This window comes from Catharus ustulatus, chromosome Z, assembly GCF_009819885.2.
Source record: "Catharus ustulatus isolate bCatUst1 chromosome Z, bCatUst1.pri.v2, whole genome shotgun sequence".
NCBI lineage: Eukaryota > Metazoa > Chordata > Aves > Passeriformes > Turdidae > Catharus > Catharus ustulatus.
Window position 1 is genome coordinate 43,847,359 of NC_046262.2, and position 24,220 is coordinate 43,871,578.

Below are 24,220 nucleotides of genomic sequence, written 5' to 3' on the forward strand. Positions count from 1 at the left end.
CTAGCATGGATAGAGAGGATGCACATCAGAACTGGAAACATGATGGTACAGCAGAGAGCTGGGGAGAAATGTGGCAAGGTTCAGAAAAGCTATGGGGCAAGAAAACCTCTGCACCCATCTCTTCACCATGAACCACATTCCTCCTTTCTGGGAAAACTAATAGTGAGTTCTATGCCATCATCCATCAGATGTCAAAAAAACCCACACCTGAAACACATAACCTCAAAATAAAATAAAATAGCAATTCTAGTACTTAAAGAGTACTGACAATACCTGTAACTGCATTCCAAACAATAGACTGTGAGCAGCCAGACGTTCATGGTATACACATGATCAAAAAGAGCAGAGAAACAGTGTCAAAAAAGATGTAGCCTTCCAGGTTCTTTGTAAGCAAGCCTGATGAAAGATGCCTGTCTGATAGCTATTGGAAGGATTTAAGCCTCAAATCTATTTCAGCAATGCAGAGAGGTACACTGCTCTGGAAGCTCCACTCTCCCCTAGATGGTAGGAAGCAGAAACTACAGTAGCTGAAAGCACTATGAACACTTGAAACTCATATATATATAATATATCTATCTATATATGCATGCATATATATATGTATATGTGCATATATACACATTATCTATATATCTATATCATCTATATCTATATCTATTCTATATATTTATATCTATATATCTATATTTCTATGTACACACATGTAAAACCACCATTATCACATGGAGTTACTCTCACCTCTGGTCACAAAAAGGGAAGCATAGAGCTACCTGGCCTTCTCTTTACACATAAACTTTGCCATCAGAGAACCACAGCCTTAGGAAGAATCACCAAAGTGCCCTCCTGGAGAAAAGTATCTATAAGGAGACATCACCAAGAAGCAGCTACCTTCCCAACAGGGATATTTCTTTTTTTATTTTATAGGAGAAATATATTCTTAGCAGTCACAGTAGTACTTTCTCAAAGACAGGTTATATAAAGCGATTCAACACACACACACACACACACACAGAAGCATGCAAAAATAAAATATGAATGACTCACCGCACTTATGCAAATTAAGTTGCATAAGCCTGTTTTTCTCAACTCTTAAAAAACCCCAAAACAGCACATACACAACCCCACAAAATGAGCTGAAATGCTCAGTTATGAAAGCAAAAATTGTTGAATAAAAGCAGAACTCCCTCAGCTTCTCAGGGTCCTTCACACCCACATCCGGTATAATGTTTACGAAAGGATAAAAATAGAAAGTTGAAACTTAACAGACCCTGACATTTATCACAGTATTTAAGAATCAAAACAGAAAACATCTAAGAAGTGGCATTCACTTCTCAGGCAAAAGAAACCTAAAGAGGGAAAGATCAACAGCTGCGTTTTCAAAGGGATCCAGTTAACTGTCACTGAAATACCATCCTCTAGGCACTTAGCAAGCACAAATTAGAAAGAAAATAATTAACTGTACTTCTTCATTTTAACAGGTAGGTAATTTTAATGTAACCTGAAAATAATTTAATCCTTTTAAAAAATCTTGCAGAATTTCCTCTAAACTATTCAATTCAACCTGTTGTTGGCAGATGACAGCACAAGATTTGATTTCTTTAGACATGTACAAAATGCATTTTACTTGCAAAAGAGCAGGTTATTTTCTTATCTGCCAGACCTAGCAGATGACAGCATGAATGGTAGAGGTGGGACATGAGTACATGGGTCGCTGTTCAGGGGTTCAATAATCATTATCTGTCCCATGTGCAAGGTATCCCTAATCAGACCATAAATAGCTGTTCAGCTGCAGATTTGGAGAAGTTTGGCACACCAACTTTCAAAGCTGCCAAATCATGCTTTTGAACAGATAGGCCACACCATTTAGACAAAATAAGCTTTGGATTAAGGAAGGTATAGCATGAAATGAACTTCTGATGTACGTATTCTCAGAAGTGTGATCCAAAATAATCTCAGAGAGCTTTTGCAAATAATCCTTTTAATTGCAGTAGTAGTATTACTTTGGTGAATTATTCAAATCTACTGCAGATCAGAAGACGTCAGGCTAGAAAATTTTCTGAGTCAGCAAACTCAGAGAATTCTGTTCTCTCTTTCTCCCATACACAGTACACAGATACACAACACACAGGTGGAGCATGCCATTGATTAGCCATTGGTTCCTACAAGCACCTGAATGTTAAAGAATCACAGAATGGCTGGGGTTGGAAGGGACCTTAAAGAACATTCCAACCTCTCTGACATCATCATGGATCCCTCTTATTAGACCAGGTTGCTCAGAGTCTTATCCAACCTGGCTGTGGACACTTCCAGGGATGGGCCAACCACAGCTTCTCTGGACAACCTGTTCTAGAGTCTCACCACCCTCACAGTAAAGAATTTCTTCCTAATATCTAATCTATATCTTCTGCCTTTCAGTTAGAAGCCATTCCCCCTTGTTCTATTACTACAGCTCCCAAAGAAGGATCTCTCTTTGGCTTCCCTGTAGTCCCCCTTCAGACACTGGAAGGTTGCTATGAGGTCTCCATGCAGCCTTCTCTTCCTGAAGGTGAATAGCCCCAACTTTGTGAGCCTGTCTTCATAGAGAAGGTGCCATTATCAACTTTGTGGCCTCCCCTAGACTTGCTCCAGCAGTTCCATGTCCTTCTTATCGTGGTGGCACCAGACCTGCACACAGTATTCCAGGTGATGTCTCACCGGAGCAGAGTAGATGGGAAGAATCACCTTCCTTGATCTGCTGGTCACACATCTTTTGATACAGTCCAGGACGTAGTTGGTTTCATCAATCAACACTCCCAAATCCTTCTCTCCTTCTCCTCCAGGCTGGTCCCCATCAATTCACTCAGCCTGTAGCTGTGACTGGGACTGCCACAATCCAGGCAGAGGATCTTGCACTTTGCTTTGTTAAACTTCATGAAGTTCAGGCAGGCCCAGCTCTGAAGCATATCCAGGTCCCTGTGGATGACATCCCTTCCCTCCCATGTGACTGCATCACACAATTTGGTGACAAACTGGCAAACCTGCTGAGGGAGCGTTCAATGCCAAGTCTGTGTGACTGCTCAGAGAAAGGGCAGGTGACAGACCCGAGCGTACCAGTGTCCGTGCCAATGCTGAGCAGAGCTTTAGTGCCAGGACAGGCAGACCAGGAGGACCTCGACATTACGGCAGAAAATGCTACACTAGTAAAAGACAGCAAAGAAAGAAACAGAGAAGGGAGACTTCAGGATGGCTTAGGAGGAACCTGAATAGGGCAACAAGAAATTTTAAAGGTGAGACTGCTTCACAGAGCAGGTACTAGAATAGTACGTATTATATGTAGGACTCTCAGCACATCTTGTGTTAGAAGTTGCCGCTCTATGTCAGGACTCTAGCAGCTCCATTCCAGCACTGTGACTGCAGAAAAAGCCCCTGATGGCATCCTAGCTTTACAACTGAAAGAGCTGCCTGTTTTGTTTTACATGATATATGGGGACACAAGTCCTGGTTCTGTGCCCACTGCCTGTTACTTATTGAACATGACAGACACATAGAAAACAGAACAGAGTATATTTAGAGGAAATAAAAGCCTAGACTTTAAGGCCACAAGCCACAGCTCAATAGCTTTGCAAGATATCTTTAGAAAAGTACCATTTTCTGTGTTGTGGTAAATTAGAGTTTCTATTTGAAGAAAATATTGATTTTTTTTTTTTAACAACAGAGTAGGAAATTAAAAAAAAAATCTTGCTCTCTGTCACAAGAGCAATCAAAGCAACCCTGATTTTCAGAGAGCTCATGGATGATCAGACTTAAGTTTTAAACTAGTAGCCAGTATATCAGCTTTGAAGTACAGGTTTCCAGTACACTGGCTGAAAAATCTGCCTGCACTACTGCTTCAGCCACAGAGACCGACAGCATTTAGGAACCAGTTCTGTCTGCTCTGGAAGACAGTCTAAGAATCAGCAATTCCCCAGCCTTCAAGTTAATCTCTCTTAATGCTAGAAAGGCAAAGAACAACTATATTCATGAACACTACTGTTCCCAAGATGCTTCTGCTGCTAGAGCAAAATGTCCTTCTGAAAACTGAAAACTAACCTAGGTTTTGTTTCAGAAAAGACTCCCAGGTATCACACAGTGTCAGCCGCTGCATGATTCCACTTCCACTTCAAGACACTTTGGGTCACTGCAGGGTCAGGTTGAGCCAGAGGCAGTACACCATGCTAGGCAGCAGCAACACCGACAGTGTCTTGCTAAAGATCTATCAGTAAAACCCTGATGAACCATATTTTAATAACAAAACCACTGCAAAATATTCCATTCTGGGGAACCAGATGAAGGCAAATTTGTACTGCTGTCTGCTTTAACTTGCTTTAAGCAAGTTGTTATGGGTATCAGAAACTTCTAGCACAGCAACACAGAGTTTTGTATGAGTCATTTATGATACACCGTGCAACACAGACAAGGTCCAGAAATTATATAATCGTCTCAGCTACAACAATCAAACAAAAAAATCTTTCTGTTAATGGAACTTTATCACATTGCTCACAGACACGATCACAGACAAATCCAGCTTAACTGATACAAACAACACAGTAGTTGAGAAAGACACACGGAGGAGCTGAAAGAAATTAAGTAATTAAAATCTAAGACCTATCTTCTAATCTTAACTCTACCTATTTTGTTCTGTCAGAAGTCATATAAATTAACTTTCAGACCTTAAAATGCTTTTTGATTCTGGGGAATAAAATGAAGCAGAAGAAAGTTCCAGTCCTACCAAGCAGACTAGGTATTTCCACAGTTTGGCAAGTCACATAAAGTCAAATCATGCATAAGTTTTTGCATAATGCAAATTTTTCAGTGTTACTCTTTTCAGAGAATGAAACATTTTGAATAACTAACACAAGCCAGAATACTGCCATGTACAATTAATACAATTTCAGTATATTTGGATTTCCATTCAACTGTTGTCTTTCAATAGTGTCACAAATAACCAAACCAGTTTATTTCCTGTATTGTGTCTTTCAAACAACATGATAGAGGATGAAGACAAAATGCTCTGTCAGACATAGCAAATTTCAGTTTTACAAGAATCTATTTTACTGAAATCTGCTAAAAATACCCACTTGGGTTTCAAAACTTCATCTTGACCAATGACAAGGAGTTCTGAATTCCACTGGAGATTGAGAAGATTACATGCTGGTACTCCATAGTACTTACACTGATAAATTAACTTTATTTTTAGGAAGTACAGATTCTATTTTCAGAAAGTACCACCACCACTACACCCAGGTTCTATTTTTAGGGACAGGCAAGAAGCTACAAATTCAAACCAGATAGTTATGCCACTGATTCAGGTCTAAGACAGGGATTTTTCCCTGTGTTCTTCACCAGTTCTTCCCAACTTCCTGATCTTCCTTCCTTCTGAGCAAGAGGAAAAAGGACAAGAGTACCATTTTATTCATTGTGAGACTACATGAGTGCAAACAAGCAATGATGACTGAGAAAGGAAAATGACAACAACTTGGAAATTTTGTATTCCATATTTATCATGGACAAAAGGATGCCTTCTCTAAATATGGCAGTCCAACTTCCAGATTATGCACTGGGGTTTTGCTGAGGCTGAAATTTGAGTAAAAATGCTGACATCACAATTACAGTAATTTCACGAATACAAGCTGTACCAATTTGACTAAGATTTTGCTCCTAAACCGGAAATGCGGCTAATACTCAGGAGCGGCTAATATGTGAATAATTTTCTGACATTTACAACCTCAGAAGTGCCAGCCAGAGTGCCGAGCCAGCAGCTGCAAAGTCGGCATTTTGCAATTGTTACAAATTGCTACTCTGTTGCACCGCGGGTGGAGTCTGGCTCCCTGCAGGCAGCACAGGGGGCAGGGAGAGAGGAGGGAGAGCTCTTTCCTTCCCTCCTCTGCCGCAGCCCGGGGAGAGACGGGGGGAGCCCACGCCACCATTGCGGTGGCCCGGGGAGGCAGCAGGGGACCCGGGCCGCCACTGCCGCGGCTCTGGGAGGCGGCGGGGGACCCGGCCCGCCACTGTCGCGGCTTGGGGAGGCGGCGGGGGGCTCCGTCCCCGCCCACTGCTGCCGCTGCGGGAGTGGGGGGGGGCTCTGTCCCTGCCTGTCACCACAGGGCAGCGCCGGGCCGTGGTGACCGAGCCCAGTGGCAGCGGCGGCTGGCCCCTAGTGGCCCGCCAAGTGGCAGCGCCGGGCTGGGCTACCTGGCCCCATCGGCAGCCCCTAGCGGGCCGAGCCTGCGCAGCCCGAGCCGAGCCAGTAAACCCCGCCCTGCCGCCGTTCTGTTACTATTTGGCAACTTTGTTGCACATGGGTCCTCGCTGCGAACGACAGAGTGGCTTATACTCGGGTGCGGCTTATTTATGGACAAAAAACGAAATATTTGCCAACACCCAGAGATGCGGCTTATACTCAGTGCGGCTTGTATTCGTGAATTTACTACTACAAATGCTAAATGATTGACCCAAGTCAGAAGATAGACACCTTAGCCCTAAGAAATATCAGTCTAAGTGAAGCCGATAGCTGGAACTCACACACAAAAGGTCTATGCTGCTCTAATCCAGCCATATCAGGTAAATCAGTTCCTGACTGAAAATCATCACTCCTAGGCACCCTTCTCAAGCAGACAAGCCCAAAAGGATAATGATGGGAATTAAACTGTTACAGCCGAAGAGGCAGGGCTGTGCCACACTGGCAAAGTTGCTCTTCAAAGCTAGAATGACTCTGGTTGTCTTCTTTTCACAAAAAAACATTTAAAGTATGCTCCATACATGAGGGTATGATAAGTACACAGGTATATATGCAACTACATTAATTACATATTAATGCCTATATGTAATAGAGACATTCTAAACATACATAAATGTAGTAGGCTTTGCGCATGTATTTCACAGAATTATACATCACTCCTTTCTGTAATCATCACCTCAGTAGACACTCAGTTAGTGTTCACCTGAAAAATGCTTTTGTCCATTCTTTTGAAAAATTTAGTGCTTAATTTAAGGTATACTTGATTTTTAATATTAATTAAGCCATTCCAGATAATAAAGCCACTGATATCTGCTAAAATCATCAAACACTATGTCCCACTGAGTATTTTTACTGTTTGAAAAGATCCTTTATCAAAGGGGAAGAGGTATAATTGAGACCAATGTATCCAAGTACCAAGTGCACTGCACAGGATGCTCTTCTTCAGAGTACTGTGTAAGCAATGTCCCACAGCCTAGAGCTGCTTGTGGCATTGGTGAGGTGTGCAGAGAGGCTGCAACTGAGGAACAATGACAACAGAGAACCCATCTATAATTTAATAAAAATTTTCTGTGAAACAGTGTTTTCTTAGCATATAAGCACATATGGGTCTATTTTTTGCTACCCTAAGCCAGTAACAGAAGTCTAGTAACATACAGTTACAAACTGGCACAAGAACTATTTTCACCCTTTTTATAATCTGGAGAGTAAATTTTAGCTGTGAGTTCATCATAATACCAATACAAAAGGCCTTGGATAACAAAAGAACAGCAACAGTTTGTGCAAATTCTGACTTTACAGCTATTAAATAGACACAGGCATATATGCATTGCCCCCCACACAGCTGGTATATTATATGACATTTTTAATACACACACCTATTATATTCTCATTTTCAAGTATGAAAACTTTGATAATATAAACAATTGTATAAAAAGACGTCATCGATTTGGTTATCGAAACAGTTGACAAGTGCTACCTTGTAAGTCAGTTCAGAGAATACTGCAAGGGAAGCCTACTCAGAGGAATGGTAATGAAGTGGTATGTGCTGGCACATCATATGTGCTATATAAGCAAGACCCCTCTCAGCTGCTGGATCTCTAGCTCCCTTCAAACGCTCACAGATTAAGTCCAGTTGACTACCAGTTGCAGTTGCAATTGCAAGTTTATAAAGACTTCTCTGTTAGTAGCTCTGGGTAACTTGTCCAATCCTGGAGCCTTGTCTTCTATCTGCAGAGATATGCTCGTGTTTAGGGTAAATAAAGATGTGATACACCAGGCTTGAAAGACAAATAGGTCAGACATGGTACACCAAGTTACAACTTTGACCCACCTCTACCAAGTGAAAACATGTCCTGCATGGTCAGACAGATGGAAACCCCCTGTCTTTGAGTGGACAGTTAAGTCAAATATTGTCTTGCAGGTTGCTGAGATGTGGGGGCACCTGGAAGGAGCTTTGGGAGAAAGGGTATATGAGGACCCACAAAGTAGAAATGGCTGTAGGATATAGATCAAAGGTGTGGAAAATATTTGGATGGTGCTAGCTGCCACAAAATCATGCAGTAACATCATAATAACATCTCCTGATGTGTTTCACAAGAAGTCTGTGTTATGTGGAAACAGGCAAATGAGCACAAGCACAAACTATTTCCCAGTACAGACCAGCTAAAGCAATCTTTACTACTTTTCTTTGAAAGGCTCAAGATGGCATACAGGAATTAAGTCCTGTCATCCTGGGGTGAAGCATTAGGTTTTTTTTGCTTAAGCAATGCAACAGCAAGCTCAGAAACACTGTGTGAATCTTGACTGCTAGTGCCACTTGTGAAGCTCTAGTCAAATCTACATACCATAAAGACATCTTTCTCAACAGACAGCTGGAGCAGAAGGATAGCAGCAGAGTACACATTTGCTCCCAAGTCACCTTATGACACTTGACCAAGAAAGGACTTCCTGACCTATGAGGGGAATTCCTCTGACTAACAGTGAAGTTTCCATTCCATCAAGCATACTCCCCTGTTCCAGCTCAGCAGGTGAGAATTTATGGCAGTGGAACCATGAAAAGGAGACTGCAGACAGTGTCCTCTCGGCTGTCATCCAGAGTCAGGTTTGCACGTTGAGAATACACCCTCATGCTGCTGTTCCATGAAAGGGATAGAAGGTCCCAAAAGAGGCAGAAGGATAAAGGCTCTCAAGTATCACATGAATGAGTTTTTTGGTTGTTTTGGTTTTTTTGGGGTTTATTTTTAAGTTTCACTGTATTAATATAGAATTCTGGAGAGAAGAATAAAAAGCCCTAGAAAGCACTTTGAAAAATTATTTTTCAGATCAGATGCATGTTTCAGCTTAAAAATCTTGAGGGTCCATTGCCACAACGTGCTAATCTCCCACCAGTACACCAGCCATCACTGTAGTCTTCTAGCAGAGCTCCTTGCACTTTGTAGATAGTTTTTGTATCTCATATTTCATCCCATTAGGATCTGAGAATCATAAAATACGCTGAGTTGGATCCATCATGATCATCAAGTCCAATTCCTCTCCCTGTGTAGGACACCCCAAGAATAAATAACACCATGTGCCTGAAAACATTGTCCCAACACTTTTCGAACTCAGATAGGTTTGATGTTTGATGTCATCACCTCCCTGAGGAGCTAGGATATGGTGAAATAAACCCTGTTCTACAAATTAATTAGACTTAAGTATGTATAAAACCCAGTATTTTGCAAATCCCATTTGGTCAGGCAAATTCTGACTCTCAGAGACAACAAAAGAACTATGTATCCGCAATACAATCCTCAGAATTAAAAACCACAAAATGCTCAGCCCTAGTCTGTCCACAAAAACACCTAAACCCTTACAGGATTGTGTTGGATTTTGCATTCCAGAATGACTCAAAACTATCTCAAGATGATTAGACACCTCATTTATGGCCAAGCCCTTATCTTAAAAAATAGAAGCCAGGTGTTCATCCTATCAACCCCTGAAGAGGTTGAGTCTGACACATCAGCGTACATCTATGTCACTCATTGGGTCAGGCTGATGTAAAAAAAATAATAGCCACCACTTTCTTCACTTTCTTTTTCAGCATAGTTGCAAGTGATACACGTTTTATGCTGGATATGGGATAATTTTGTCACTGCCTCTTTTCCTGAAGTGCTATAGGTCTTTATTTCACAGGAAAACAGCCTGAGTGGTGCCTCGGCCTAGAGGGACAAATTTTCAAAACCACTGAAATTGCACTAGTGACCAGCAATCAGTGGTGTGTGCATGGGACATTCATGAACACGTGGAAGAAAATGAGCCTACATGGGTAGGAAACTGAGACACCCACCTGAGGGAGGTGAGCTCTCCATTTAGGTAACTAAATGAAGCATGGAAGCAATCATAGGAGCAGGAAAAGAACTTCTCATCAGTCATTGAAAAAAAAAAACAACCAACCAAACACCCACCAAAATTTTATACACTGAAAAAACTGCCAACAAGGAAAGGCATAGGCAGTAGCCAATTAATTGTACTACTGCCTTACAGCAAGAAACAAATACAGATTTGAACAGAGGAGACAGGTAACTGAATTAATTTGTATCAGAAGCCACCAATTCACTTGCAGTCTAGAGCAGTCTAGAGACTGGTTTAACACTTGTGTCTGGGTTCCACGTGGAGACCCAAACATCTGCTCTTCACCAAAGTCCTCTGACAATCATTGCCTTCACCATTGCCTATGACAATCTTTTACACAGCTGCCTTCCCTTCAAAAGAACTGCTTTCCCCTTGACTTAAGTCAACATCGGCCCAGTAAGTTCATTATAATCAACCGTGCTGGTACTTCCTGCATAGCTTCTGACATTCTTGTCTGTTGAAACTCCTCTGACCTTGCGGCTGTATCCCATAGATCCTGCTTTAATCCACCCCTATGGTTCTCCATAATAAGGTTCATATACCCCCCACACAACAAAAACAAGCACACATACAGTGTTTTAAATAATTAGTAGTTTTCCCTTAAGGGTAAAAATGTTCTGTAATAGTATTTCTTTTTGTTACGAAATAATGTAAACGCTCTTGGTGTGGTAATATTTTGTAATATGTCTGTGTTATGCAATTAAGACTGTAGGATTCAGATGACTTACATGCACCTGGAGATACCGACAGATAGTGGAGAGTTGGAGCTGTTGAAATGCACTTACAGATCCTTGTGCTTACACAGATACACACAGATAAACACACAAAACGACATACCCATCACCAGTCTACATCCTTTCACAAAAAATACTAGTATTATAAGGTCTGTGTAGTTTAATTTCTGCTCATTTCCCATTCTCTTCAAATGAAGACCCCTTTATAAACCTTAAAACACGGTATTTGTGCCTCTTTCTTAGGGAGGTAGATCTCCTGCCTTGTCTTCTGCTAAGACTTGTAAATCTTGTTGACTTCAGCTAGGCCAGGGCAACTCAATATCCTCAAATTTGATTTTGATTCTTTCTCTCAGTTTTTAAATTAGCTTGAAGAGAAAAATGTAGAAATTTGCCAAATGTTCATATTTGCAAAGCAAATCCTACTGCCAAGAACATAATAGTTTGTTTGTTTAGCGACTTCTTTTCTTCTTCTAAGATCATCATCAGGTTAAGTTGATCTGAATGACAATATTTGCACAAAAGCAGTTACACACTTCATCTCCCTCATTTATTTCATTCAGCAAAGACAGTGGATGACTGCATACCCAAAAGTTTATCTCAAAATCATCATGGACCACGTTGTCCTGCCTAGGTAAGTTAACCCTCAGTGGAGTTAAACACCAGTCTGCTTGTTGCCTCAGCACAAGCATCACAGCTAATCACATGCCTGTCGTGGCAGCATCAGGCACTTTTTCACACTTTCCATCATCCCACGGATTCTCTCATCTCAGGATTGTGGGATAGCAAATCTGTGTAGGAAAAGTAGGTTTTTAATACCCATGAAAGAGTTGGTGTGAGAAAGGAAATAATTTGTTACTGTATGGAAGGACAACAGAAATATCAGTGTTTGGAGAATAAGGAAGATGGTAAGAAGGTTCAGAATCAGTTTTGATGGTAATACTGAGACAATGATAATTGTGGTCAAAAAGTGTCAAGCCTGTGCAAGATTAAAAGGTAGAGAAGGGTTTTCTTTGAACAAAATTGTACTAGTTCACCATTCTAAAAAGAAGTTAGACTGTTTCCATGTGGTTTCCGTTTTCCCCCCTACCTCACAGTCTGTGTCACCCAGTCCTAGTGTTCTGTGAAGGGCCAGATCTAGGTCAGGCCGCAATGTGATTCCACAATATAAGCAAACACACAGATGTGCGTGGCACCAATTACTGCAGTTATGAATCTGAAACACAGAGCAACAAACTGACACCAGAGTATCTATATGTATACACCTTACCAGATATGACTATTCCCTGAAATGGTCTGTAACCTACAGCATTTCCATGACCCCAGCAAACTTTGCTGATATCAGGCACATACAATCTACCTGTCCTTGTAGCAAGCAGCATCAGGCTCCTGCAGGTAGGATCTCACTCCACCGTACACTCAATGCTGGGCAGTGTGACATGGATCTGAAAGTTGAAGCCATAGGTCAGGGCAGAGTTCAGCACAGCACCTACACAGGAGGTAGATTACTCTTCAGTGGAACTACAACAGGGGTATCAGGGGTTCTCCTCCCACCTTTCTTTTACATGACAGCCTGCAGGCTCTAGAGCTTTTCTCCAGGAGTATTTCAGTCAACTTGGTTTCCAGCCCAATGGATTCCACATTGCAGTGTCATAGCTGCCAACATTACTGATAATACACCTACAGAGACAACTTTTCCAATGGAACATTGCAAGTGAAGTTCAGGGGCCTTGAAGAAAGGTCTGCTATGGAGCATATGCTGAACTCTGACAAGAAGTGCCACACTGCTTGCTGTAAGCATCTAACTTATGTGGGAGGACCAAACTATGGGGACTACTCCTCAAGAATCAATGAAAAAGAGTTGATGCTGTCAGCAGGGATGATACACGATTACATCTCTCTGAGCTCCTCCAAACAGGAAGTGATCATTCACAGCACTTAACTGGTAAGATAAAGTATTGATCTGGGGAATTATTGATATTGCCAATCTTCAAAAGATAGTAAGAATTCTTAATACATCACAGGATTTGACTCTAAAGAGCTGTACCTCAGATGCAAATGCTGCCAGTAAAATACTTTGCAATGAGATCACTAAATACCTACCTTAGAGAGCTGGTTTTGGTTTTCTTCCTCCATCCTTTTAGAATACATTCATGTGATAGATACCACATTATTTTACCTGAACCCTTATACTTCGTCCTTATGCCAAGAGTTATGCCAAAATCATATAATACTGAAAATACTTCTGAAAATACTGTACTGTCAGTCTCTTGATACGTCAATCACCTGTAGATGCATAGGGAATGCAAAAGTCTTATTCCTTTCCCATTCAGTAACTTCATCAACCACACTTTTAATACAAGAAATGTATTAAATTATAAGGCAAACATAAGAGCCCTATTAGACTCAGATGCGTTACCAGTGCTTTTTTTTTTTTTCTGTGCATGAATAGCTGCCACTCTCATTTTCATTTTGGTAATTACAGAAAATAGGCTGATTTTTAATGTCTGCTCCAGCAGAGCTGAAGATGCTGATTTCAGACTGATTCAGACTTTAAAGTCTAATTCATGCAATTGATCCACAACATTAACTGGAGTGTAGGTTTCATCAGTTTGGTAGAGTGTCTTTAATAATAACAGATAGTAATTTTTTCAATATGTAAAGCATTAAATGGACTCTGTTACAAAACCACTTTAAATGCTCTCTTATTAAAAAAAAAAACAAACCAACACCAACCAACTAAATCAAAACCCACCAGAAAACTACAAAAATTTCTTCCCCCACAGTGCTCAGATACTTTAACCCAGAGAAATTGCTGACAGATTTGTTTTCAGCACAGCAGAGTAAAGAGTTGACAACATATTTTTTTTTTTTTTTTTGCTGGATATGGTAACTTAGGTCTATTTTTAGGGCTCTTTTCTTTTTTTAAAGTACACCAAAATAGCAGTGGGCTTAAAAATCACCATCTGCTTCTAGAAATTAAATAATTCTATCAAGAATAGATAATAGGTATAAAAAGCCTACTCCCAAACCTCAGATCTTTCATAGCAAGATTGAAAGTCACATGTTACTTGTAAACATTATTTATTTCATCAAACAATACTGCAGGTCACAACACCCCTGTAAGTGTTCAATATACCTATTTATCAGTTATCACCAGCATAAACTGTTTACATTCTAGTCATGAATGACTGACTAGCAAGCACTATTGCTATTGCTTTTATGACTTAGAATAAAGCTATTTACAGCACAATAAAGACTCTCCCCATTTCTATCTTTAACTTTGATTAAGTTAAGGTGGGAAAGATTCTAACTTGTAGGGATGTTTTTTAATGCCCATTAGAGCATTTAGCATGTTAGCATTATTTGCAAATGCGTGTAAAGAAATCTGAGCTTGTTTGCATCCAGCTAGTTTGGATCCTGCTAACAATGAATCACCATGTCAGCTCAAGACGGCTCAGGACCCGGACACTTGCTTGCTGGCCGAAGCCTGTCAGCAGTTTCCCCATCCTCAGAGTATTTGTGCCTCTGACAGCTCAGATGACTGCTCAACAAGACAAAACCAGGCTCCTATTTCCTATGCTCTACCCATGCATCAGTAGCCTCAGAATATAACATGGTACCACTCTTATCAGTCAGTTGCTATCAGTCAGTCCTCACCCTTAAATCTTTTGAACCTTACACAATGTCAACTAAGCTTGAAAAGGGTTGAAAAGGAGGCTCCATTAGTTTTTCAAGAAAAGTGGTTTGATGAAATTAAAAAGGCTCATCCTAAAGTCCCTGTCCCATTTCCTTTCTGAATTAAAACTCTTGCAGCTTGGTCATCACACTGTCTGCGAGGGCTCCAGGCACATACAGCACATACCCAAGGTTAGATGGCATGCATTCCTCAGCAGGGAATATTGGGAAAGTGGGAGCAGGGATTGTATGAAAGAATGGTCAGAAGGTGGCAATGATCAAAGAGGAGGAGAAATCCAGTTTCATTAGTATGTGTGCTGGTGGGATGGTGTTCCCTAGTTCTGTGATTTCAGTTAAGATGACGAATTTTCAATTGCAATAATTTCCGTTTAAAACATTTCCATGTTTTGAACCACAGAAGAGCATTTATCCTTTTAGTGCAATTTTCAAGAAAGGTACAGTAAATTCACGAATACAAGCCGCACTGAGTATAAGCCGCATCTCTGGGTGTTGGCAAATATTTCGGTTTTTGTCCATAGATAAGCCGCACACGAATATAAGCCACTCTGTCGTTCGCAGCGAAGACCCGCGTGCAATTAGTAACAGAACCGCGGGAGGGCGGGGTTTACTGGCTGAGCTAAGGCTGTGCAGGCTCAGCCCGCTAGGGGCCGCTGACAGGGCCAGGTGGCCCAGCCTGGTGCTGCCGCTCGGGGCCGGCCGCCGCTGCCACTGGGCTCAGTCACCCCGGGTCGGCGCTGCCCCGCGGTGGCAGGCAGGGACGGAGCTTCCCCCGCTCCTACGGCAGCGGCGGCGGGCGGGGACGGAGCTTTCCCGCGCCCGTGGCGCCGGCGGCGGGCGCGGACAAAGCACCCCGCCTCCTCCCCGAGCCGCGGCAATGGCGGCGCGCACTTCCCGCCCCTCCCCGGGCCGCGGCAATGGCGGCGCGGGGCTCCCGCCGGCTCCCTGAGACGCGGCAATGGCGGTGCGCACTTCCCCCCCCCTCCCCGGGCCGCGGCAATGGCGGCGCCCCCCCCCCCCCTCCTCCCCTGGGCTGCAGCAGAGGAGGAAAGAGAGCCCTCCCGCCTCTCTCCCCGCCCCCCGTGCTGCCTGCAGGGAGCCAGGGCAACACGGTAACACTGTAACAATTGCGAAATGCCGGCTTTTACTGGCCGGTGCTTGGCTCGGCACTCTGGCTGGCACGGTCAGAAAATTATTAATATATTAGCCGCACCCGACTATTAGCCGCACTTCCGGGTTTCCACCAAAATTTTTGTCAAATTGCTGCGGCTTGTATTCGTGAGATTACTGTAGTTTGGTTTCGGTTTTTTTCCCCATGATATTCCATTTAAAAAAAAAGTCTTTTTTCAGAGAATAAGACCAAATCTTCTAAAATAGAAAATGAGATAAGACACTGCAAGATCCTTTAAATGACACATAGGATGAGTAATAAACAAGTTTACAAAATGAAGACATTTTAAAAGCAGTAGTATTTAACAAGTACCATTTTTAAACATGTTTGTCTTATTGTAGTTATTCGAAATCAAAGTTCACAATAACAACAGTTCAAAAGAGATGTCCATTACTCATATTTATACTCGTGGATGAGAATTGTTATGAAATGAGTTGTCTAACATTTAAAAGGTCTGCTAGTGACCATTGTAGCAGCAGTACTTAGGCTAACATTTTGACGAAAAGAGAGCAGAAAAATAATGGAGAAACATATGCTTTGTTGGTATGTTCTGCTTCAACAGGAATTTTTCAAAGTAATGTGCAAGAATCATCTATTTCTAGTAAACAATTAAGAAATATTTTATTTGTGAGGGAAATTCATTCTTATTTTTTTTCTGAGCCAGTAGTCAGTAACTAAAGAAAGGAATTTTTCCAAGAAAGGGAAGCAAAAAATAATTAAGGCAAGCAGTGACTTTGAAAACTTTAGTGTTCCTTGGATATTTTCAAAGATGACTCTCTTTACTGATGAACAGTTGCAGAAAAAAAAAGAAGAGAAAGAACAGATTATGGATAGCCAAGATTCCTAGTGATCTCACTGGGAATTACACATTTATTTGGAAACCATTAAAGGAATAAGATTACAGAAGCAAGACCTGATCCAAATTCCATTATGTAAATGGAAAAATAAAATTTTGTTGTCTTAAAAGGAAATTGAATTAAGTCTTTAGTTCCCAGTTAATGAGTAGTAAATGTTGAGAATTGCAGGGGAAGGGATAAAGGAGAGATGCTATTTTGGGTTGGGTTAGGGTTTTTTTCATATTAAATACATATTTAGGTTGTGATTTACTCAAGATTTATCATCATAAGACTCTTACTCCTACTGACTACTTTTATCTAAAGTGCCATTCAGATACAATGCAAATGGGGAATATCACAGATTCTAAATGTTTCATTAGAATCTATGGGTGAGCAAAGAAAGCTATTTAACCTGCATAGGATCCATTGCTTATTCCAGACAATTTATTCCTTTCTTCAATAGCACACAGTTATTGCTGTTTCTAATGGCATTACCTGGTTTGAAATAAAGACTTCATAGATTCCTCTTTCTTTTACAGTTGGGACCCTTCTGTGATTTGTTTGATTCCACTAAAGGTGCTTTTGTTAGTGCATGGAATCCCCTAAATGCATGCTTAGGTTGCAAGATGATCTCACAAGCAGGTTCTCTCACCACTGCTAAGTAACAAACACTTAGGCCAACGGGGCTCATACTATGCACACACATTTTAGACTCTGAACCCAACTCCAGTATAAAGGATTAACCTTTTGTGCTTCAAGGTTCTCAAAACTCTCGGCTTTTGCTGGACCCAGAATAAGTTCAAGGCACTCAGCAACCAGGTCTGCACAGCAGGACTATTCTAACAGCATATCACAGGCAAGGGAATTTTTGTTTCCGCTCTGAAGTTATAGGCACACATAGGGGATTACAAATAATGTGAATTTCAAGAGAGAAACAGGCCCATTTTGATCTATTTTTCTTTAAAATTAATAAATTCAGGCCATGTATAAACTATCCAGTCATATCCTGTAAAAGTTTAAACAGTGAAACCACAAGGGAAAATAAACTAACATCTCTTCCCTTTTTATCTTAAAAGTGTCTGAAATGAATTGGTTGCTAAAGAAACCTGATATAATTGTGACAGAGTGTTTTGAAACCCTTAGTGGAGTTCATCTGAAACCTCAGCATAACAAGTGGCCTCTTATCTGCGCACTATTCCAGGAAGAAATGCATGGCATTTCGTCATCACAGCTGAAAGAGTAGCTGGCTCTGCACGTAGGCTAGGCGAGAATAAGAGCCCTCAGCTATAATGAGGGCACGCTGGTAGCTAATGCTTAGTCAGAGGCCATTTCCTTTAGCCTTTGCTACTGCTTGCAGCAGTAGGAATGCAGGAAAAGGCAAAAACTAAAGTGAACATATTGAAGGTCAATGTTTACCTTCTGTACTTCTTAATTCTGAAGACATGGCACATATGCATCAATGTGGTGACATCCTAAACCATCCCCACTCTTACAAGGACTTTAAGTAGCTTTATTTAATGTGGCAGTTCATGAGCAGAATTACTTAAAGGAGAGAGAATCATAAAAAAGCAGATGTCTCTTTTTTTTTAGTCTGACATTTAAAGGCAAATTAGTAAGTGGGAGTTTAATATAGATATTTCCTTGTGAACACTGATCTTGAATTTCCAAGCAGGCAAACCGACTTTCTCCTTAATAAAGCTGTTGAAACATAGATAACTTGTAGCAATTACTTCAAAACCCGGGATGAATCTTCATATGTGAGGGAATATGGTAAGGAACATTTCTTTTTATAGGCTTTTCCTCTTCTGTACATCCTGAAAATGATAACATGACTGATGTACTGTCATTATGCTTTTTAACATAAGAATCTGCATAATTTGAACATGGAATGATTAATCAACAGAATATGAAAATGTTAAATATGAATGTGTAGCAATGTTCAGGCTGTAAGTTCGCAAGACACTTCATTTGGGACTATATTTTGCTTTCTTACTCTGCCTGCAGAAACATTGGCAATTACTGCGAATTTAATGAGCTATCACTATGCTCATTTAAGCCTACAACTGTATGTACTGTACTACTGAACACTCTGGACTGAGTCATTTTACATACATGCAGTTGCTGGTCTAAATAAGGGCTAGATTTGACTTGTTCTATTTAACTCACTGGCTGAACTGAAAATAGTTGGCACAGATTTTTCTCAGGAAATTCAAACTTACACAAGCAGAGGAAAAACATTGCAAATGAGATGCTGCTGTGTTCAAAAATTCATCTTGGGTAAAACTTTAAACCCTAGAAATAAATCTTGTTTTCAGTTCTCACAAATAGGCTTTTCTATTCAACTCTGAAGGTTTAAAGCAGTTGTCAATCAAATACTGTACACAGTACTAAGCAGGAAAGTGTTCAGTTATTTCTGAAACACGTTATTTTGAGGCTATGTTTGAATCTTCCATATTTATGTGATGAAAGTTATGTCACAAAGTTAATCATTCCCAGGATGCTAGCATTCGGGGTAATGAAAAACTTCTTGTGCAAGCAGTCATTAATCAGTGAGTCTAACATTGCATAATGCTTTCTGAAGCATGTGTTATGTGATCAGAGTACAAGGCTGCATAATACAGCAAAGTGTTTATGCCATATGCTGACCTTTTCTAAAGCAGAAATGGAGCCATGTGATGTGCTGCTCCTGCCAGCATTTGCTTATTGCCAATAATTAAGTTTGATGATATGAAGAAACACAAACTTGTATTGCTTTAGAGTTCTAAAACGAAGAAGCTTTGAAGTTTTTGGCACTGTAAAGCACAAAGATAGCCAACTTGGCTTGGAAACACTACCGTTGTCCATTATAGGCACCACCCATCAAAACTGGAATCAAGTGCCCTGCTCAAGTGGTTACTGGCATTCGTGTAAAGGAAAACATGTGCATTGTTACAAGACTGCTGTATTAACCAGAAGAGCATAAAGGTCACAGGAGCAAAGCAGCCAAAAGCATGCATGGTACCTCAAATCTCAGAACAGCATTATTACACTTGATGTTCTTGTGCAATTGTGCTAGTAAGCAGCTATTACTTAATCTCCTACCAGTATTACACAAAACTATACTTGCGAAATACTTCAGATAAATATGCTGTAATTACATGAAATATAAAAACACGTATAGGGCAAAATGTTTTTGTAACTCTAAACACACATACCTGTGGGGATGTGGTTTGAGTGAACTATTTTAAAAATTGAATCAATGCTTTAAAAGCTTCTATGAATAACTTTAAAACTATGTGCTGGAAGAAGAGTGGACACATGGACATATACTTTATTACTTTATATACTATGCATACACACATACACACACACACACTGGAGTGTGATCAAAAGCTCTGTCCTGTATACAGCTAGTTTGTGTCTGTTGGTAGAATTAGGCTACTGAGCTGGAATAGCCAGCTTCATACAACTTTTTTAGCACAGCCAACTGTACTTATGCCGCTGTTGCTCCAATATCACTTCTCCCTCTCACTCGCCAATTCCCTTCTCTCTCGCTGATGACTGTCTTTTCTACTTTGGAGAGCTAGTACAGACAGGGGTTGCCAGCATCTATCGCCTGTTAACAGCATCTCAATTCCATCATGTGATCTATGATATGGTACCAACGTCTGAAAAGTGATTTCTGATATCCCTTGCTTACACGGGGGAAGTATTTTCAAGCTTAACTAAGAATCCTAAAGACCAAAGCAGACTAGAAGCACAATCCCAAAACTAAGATGTCTCTATACAGAGACATAGGGTGTCCTAGTTCAAAATTTAGATTCTCAAAATTCCTGCTGAGATTTTGCATCAGGAAGTGATGCAATTGTACTTAGAAAGTGCTGTATCCAAAGCCTTTTGGGATTAATGAATTAAACCTTCCACATGTAAGGAGTTTGACTCATTAACGATATTAATCTTTAGCAGACAGGAGTCTGTACACAGAAGATGCTGGGGACAACAGGAAAGTGAGGAGGTCTTCCATGCTTGCTACAGCATCTGTTATAAAATCAGTGTGATACTTGCTGCATGAGGGAACTCCAAGACAGGTCTTAACCTCTATAAACTATTAGGTAGACGTCATTATCTCTACATCCCAATAAATTAACTCGTATAATAAGTAATTAAAGTAGAGAAATTTCATCATGTGTAACCTCAAAGAATCCAGTGAACAGGTCACTACTGTATAAAAAGTTTGGCTCAGGTCAATTAAGCGAAAGGAGAGAGCAGAAACTGAGCTGCTTTAGTGTTTCATGAATCCTTTAACAACTGAGCAGTTATACAGATGGAAGTGCCATAGCATATCCTCTTCACTTTTTCAAAAGAGGACTGATGTCAGATAAGATTGGTAAAATCCAAAATGGAGAAAGGAATTTCATTCCACTCAAAGTGGAAAAAAACCTCTTGTCCATGTGTTCATTAATGAACTTGTAACTTAGACAGAATCCTTCTTCTTATGCTGTTTTTGTGGGTCCTGCCTCCTTTCATATGTTATACAGACACTCTATGTATCATGTTTGGAGGTTACAATCTCTACTAGTCCAGGTGCTGTAACCAACCAATAGAGAAAAAGATCTACTTCGTGGCGCTGCTCACGAAGATACTAGAAATGACTGTGTTGAAATTAACTGTGACCTAAGAATGCAGCCTGAATCCACCCTACAAAATCTCTTCATTATACACTCTTTCAAGACCCACCGCTTCTTAGAAGCATGCTCCCTAGCTCTCTTCTCCTTGCACCTCCACTTGGATGGAGTGGCCAAAAGATGATAACTACAGGACAACATGAACCATTCACCTGAGGGGTCACTAGCTGGGGATACTCACATGCATTTACATAAATCCTTCAGCTTTGAAGACAATAGTCCCAGCAGTAAAGATTTATTACACAAAAGATGGAGAGTCAAACTCTTTTCACACAAGCCTAAAGATGTATTATTAACACTTATATGTCGTGAAAATACCTTCACAACTCTATCCTCACAACTATATTTTTTAACTTTGTCCTTCTAGGCATGGAAGAGACACATTCTAAAAAAATTTGTACAACTGGCATCAGAATTTTTAACATACTAAAAAGAATTGAGCCAAAGATGATATCACAAAGTCCCTTATGCTTAAGGGAAAATGTTAAATCAATTAGCAGTTGCCAGAATACAGAAGTAACAATTTGCTGTATAAGTTCCTCACAAAAATAACAAACTTTCCAAGTTCTTCTGAAAGTGATTATATTATGCAACATGAAAACTTCACCATACTCGCAGCAACAAAAGTTTTATTAGCATACGCCTCAGAAATGATAATCAAAGGATAGTATTCACTAGCAAGAACTTTGAAGAGTTTATAAACATACATGTACAGACTATGCCTTAGAGGGTTAATGCACAATTTTGAACTCAAGTATTGCAAATAGGAGTTAGCTTTGACACAGAATGTTCACACCCTCTGTAATAAATTCTTTTAACATGCTTCATATTTCTTCCCATATGAATGAGTGTCCTTGGAAGAATTATCTCCTAGATAAAAGCTGAAGATGAAATCTAAGTCTAGACTTATTTAAAGAGGGTAGACACTGATCTTATAATCTGTGACAGTGGCTGATTAATGAGCTGCTCATGATTGCTGCAGGCCTCTTCAAACTACAGGAGCAAATGATATTATAGGACTGGGAGGAATGTGTTATCTGAATGCCACACCTTTGTTGAAACTTAAGAACTCACTGTGACTCCTGCTACATTTATTCTAGCCTTGAACTACCATATGTACATGACCAGATACATGGTAACACGTGCATACCCTCGCTACTGGTCTCCTGCTTCTGCAGCAGAATTTCTGTGCTACAGAACGCATGATAAGCATGCCCACTTGTAGCAGTCATGGTATCTGTCCACTGTTCTGCTGGCTGTGCTCTTGCACAAACAAACTCAAAACATCCTGAAGCAGAATAGCAGTATCACATCCCGAGGGATTGATTTGGTCTAGCCTGACAGTCTGGATAATTTTATTTACATGTACACACACACATACGCACATACACATACACATGCATGCATATGACATGCCAGCATACACACATATACTACAAAGCATAATGAACACATTGTGTAAACACAGCATATTCTCCATAACTACAGAAACTTCTATTCAACGTTCCAAGGTTGAAACAGAGCATGATTTAAATCTATAAAAAAGGTATATTACCTAATCTTTTGTGATAACACAGTAATTTCGGTTTACATCTTTCAAACACCTTTCAGGAAAATTTGTTAAACTCCACTAATTTTGATTATAAAATACTAAAGTTCTTAAAATGAAAGCAATCCATACAAATTTTTAGAACTGCTCCCTGCACTTTCCAAGACTTAGAGGAAAGAAAAGCCAACAGGAAAAAAAGGTACAAAGAGAAAAAAAAGTCATTGTAATACCACAAAGCAGATAAGAGAAATTTTAATACCTTTAGCTGAAAGCAACTCCTCTTTTGGATTATCTGCTGGACGTTTTTCTTCTTCTCATCTTTGGCGACAGTACTCTTTCTAAAAGTGTGCAGAAAAAGTACATCTTAACCACATTATCATGAACTTTATCACACCCTGAGTACACAGACTGTATCAGCCACAGTAGACAACAAAACCCTATAGCTTTTCAAAAGTGTCATTAGTTTCAAGAACAAGGCTAAAATTCCACAAATGAGACATGAAAGCGCATCCTGTTCAATGCACACCACTCAAATGAACAATTAATTTAATAAAAATTGTAAATAAATCCCCTCTGTAATCTCAGCAGACATGTTTTCAGGGATTTTCTTGCATGAAAAAATGCGCAAGTAAACACGATGCAGTGACAAATCAAGCCGTACCTGATTATAAACTGCACGTCCACGTGTCGGCAACTGTCTTGGGTTACAACACAGAGTGTGATAAAAGGTATCTATTCTATCACCATCTCTTGAGGGTGGGGGCAGTGATCTTTAGCTAAGTGGGAGATATTCTGCTAATGGGTCATCCATTGAAACCAGGAGGGGTATTGTTTATCTTTTCACAACCAATCCTTCCTCAAGCGAGTCATTTTCTGCTAATGGCCCATTGAGTCCCACTGTGTGACGGATAAAATTACTTCATCCCATTGGAAGTTGCTCCAGTCAGGGGGAAGAACCCAACATTTCTTACCAAAATAAAAATAGAGGTTTTGGGACACTAAGGTAGCCCCTTTCTCCACTGGACTCCAGAGGAAAACTGGATTTCTCCACATCACCACTGGACCTCCGGAGCGAAACTGCACCTTCTGCAGGAGCACTGCTCCAACTGAACTACATCTGTCACTGCAGGAGGATGCAGCCACCATTTAATGGGACTGCTGCCAACACCCTGCCTGACAGGGTGTCAGGTTACACTCTGACTTTGTCAGGGTTTGGAGCTTGTTTCTTTGTAGTACTGTATTTCTATTTTAATTTCCCTAGAAAAGAACTGTTATTCCTAATTCCCATATCTTTGCCTGAAAGCCCCTTGATTTCAAAATGATTATAATTTGGAGGGAGGGGGCTTACATTCTCCATTTCAAAGAGAAGCTCCTGCCTTTCTCAGCAGACACCTGTGCTCCAAACTAGAACAGTAACTTTTCGTTC

The 24,220-nt window shown here is 40.5% G+C and overlaps 1 long non-coding RNA gene across 2 annotated transcripts in view; it reads right to left on the reverse strand.

Annotated features, from left to right (window-relative positions):
• LOC117010625 overlaps positions 1–23,488 on the reverse strand; it is a 59,712-nt gene extending 36,224 nt beyond the window's left edge. The window contains exons 1-3 of one of the 2 annotated variants that reach the window (XR_004420722.1): positions 23,054–23,488; positions 12,239–12,323; positions 8,088–8,198 (exon numbers count right to left, since the gene is read on the reverse strand). This is a non-coding gene — a long non-coding RNA (uncharacterized LOC117010625). The remainder of the gene's footprint in view (positions 1–8,087; positions 8,199–12,238; positions 12,324–23,053) is intronic. The other variant, XR_004420723.1, reaches the window with a different exon arrangement.
• Between the last annotated feature and the right edge of the window lie 732 nt (positions 23,489–24,220).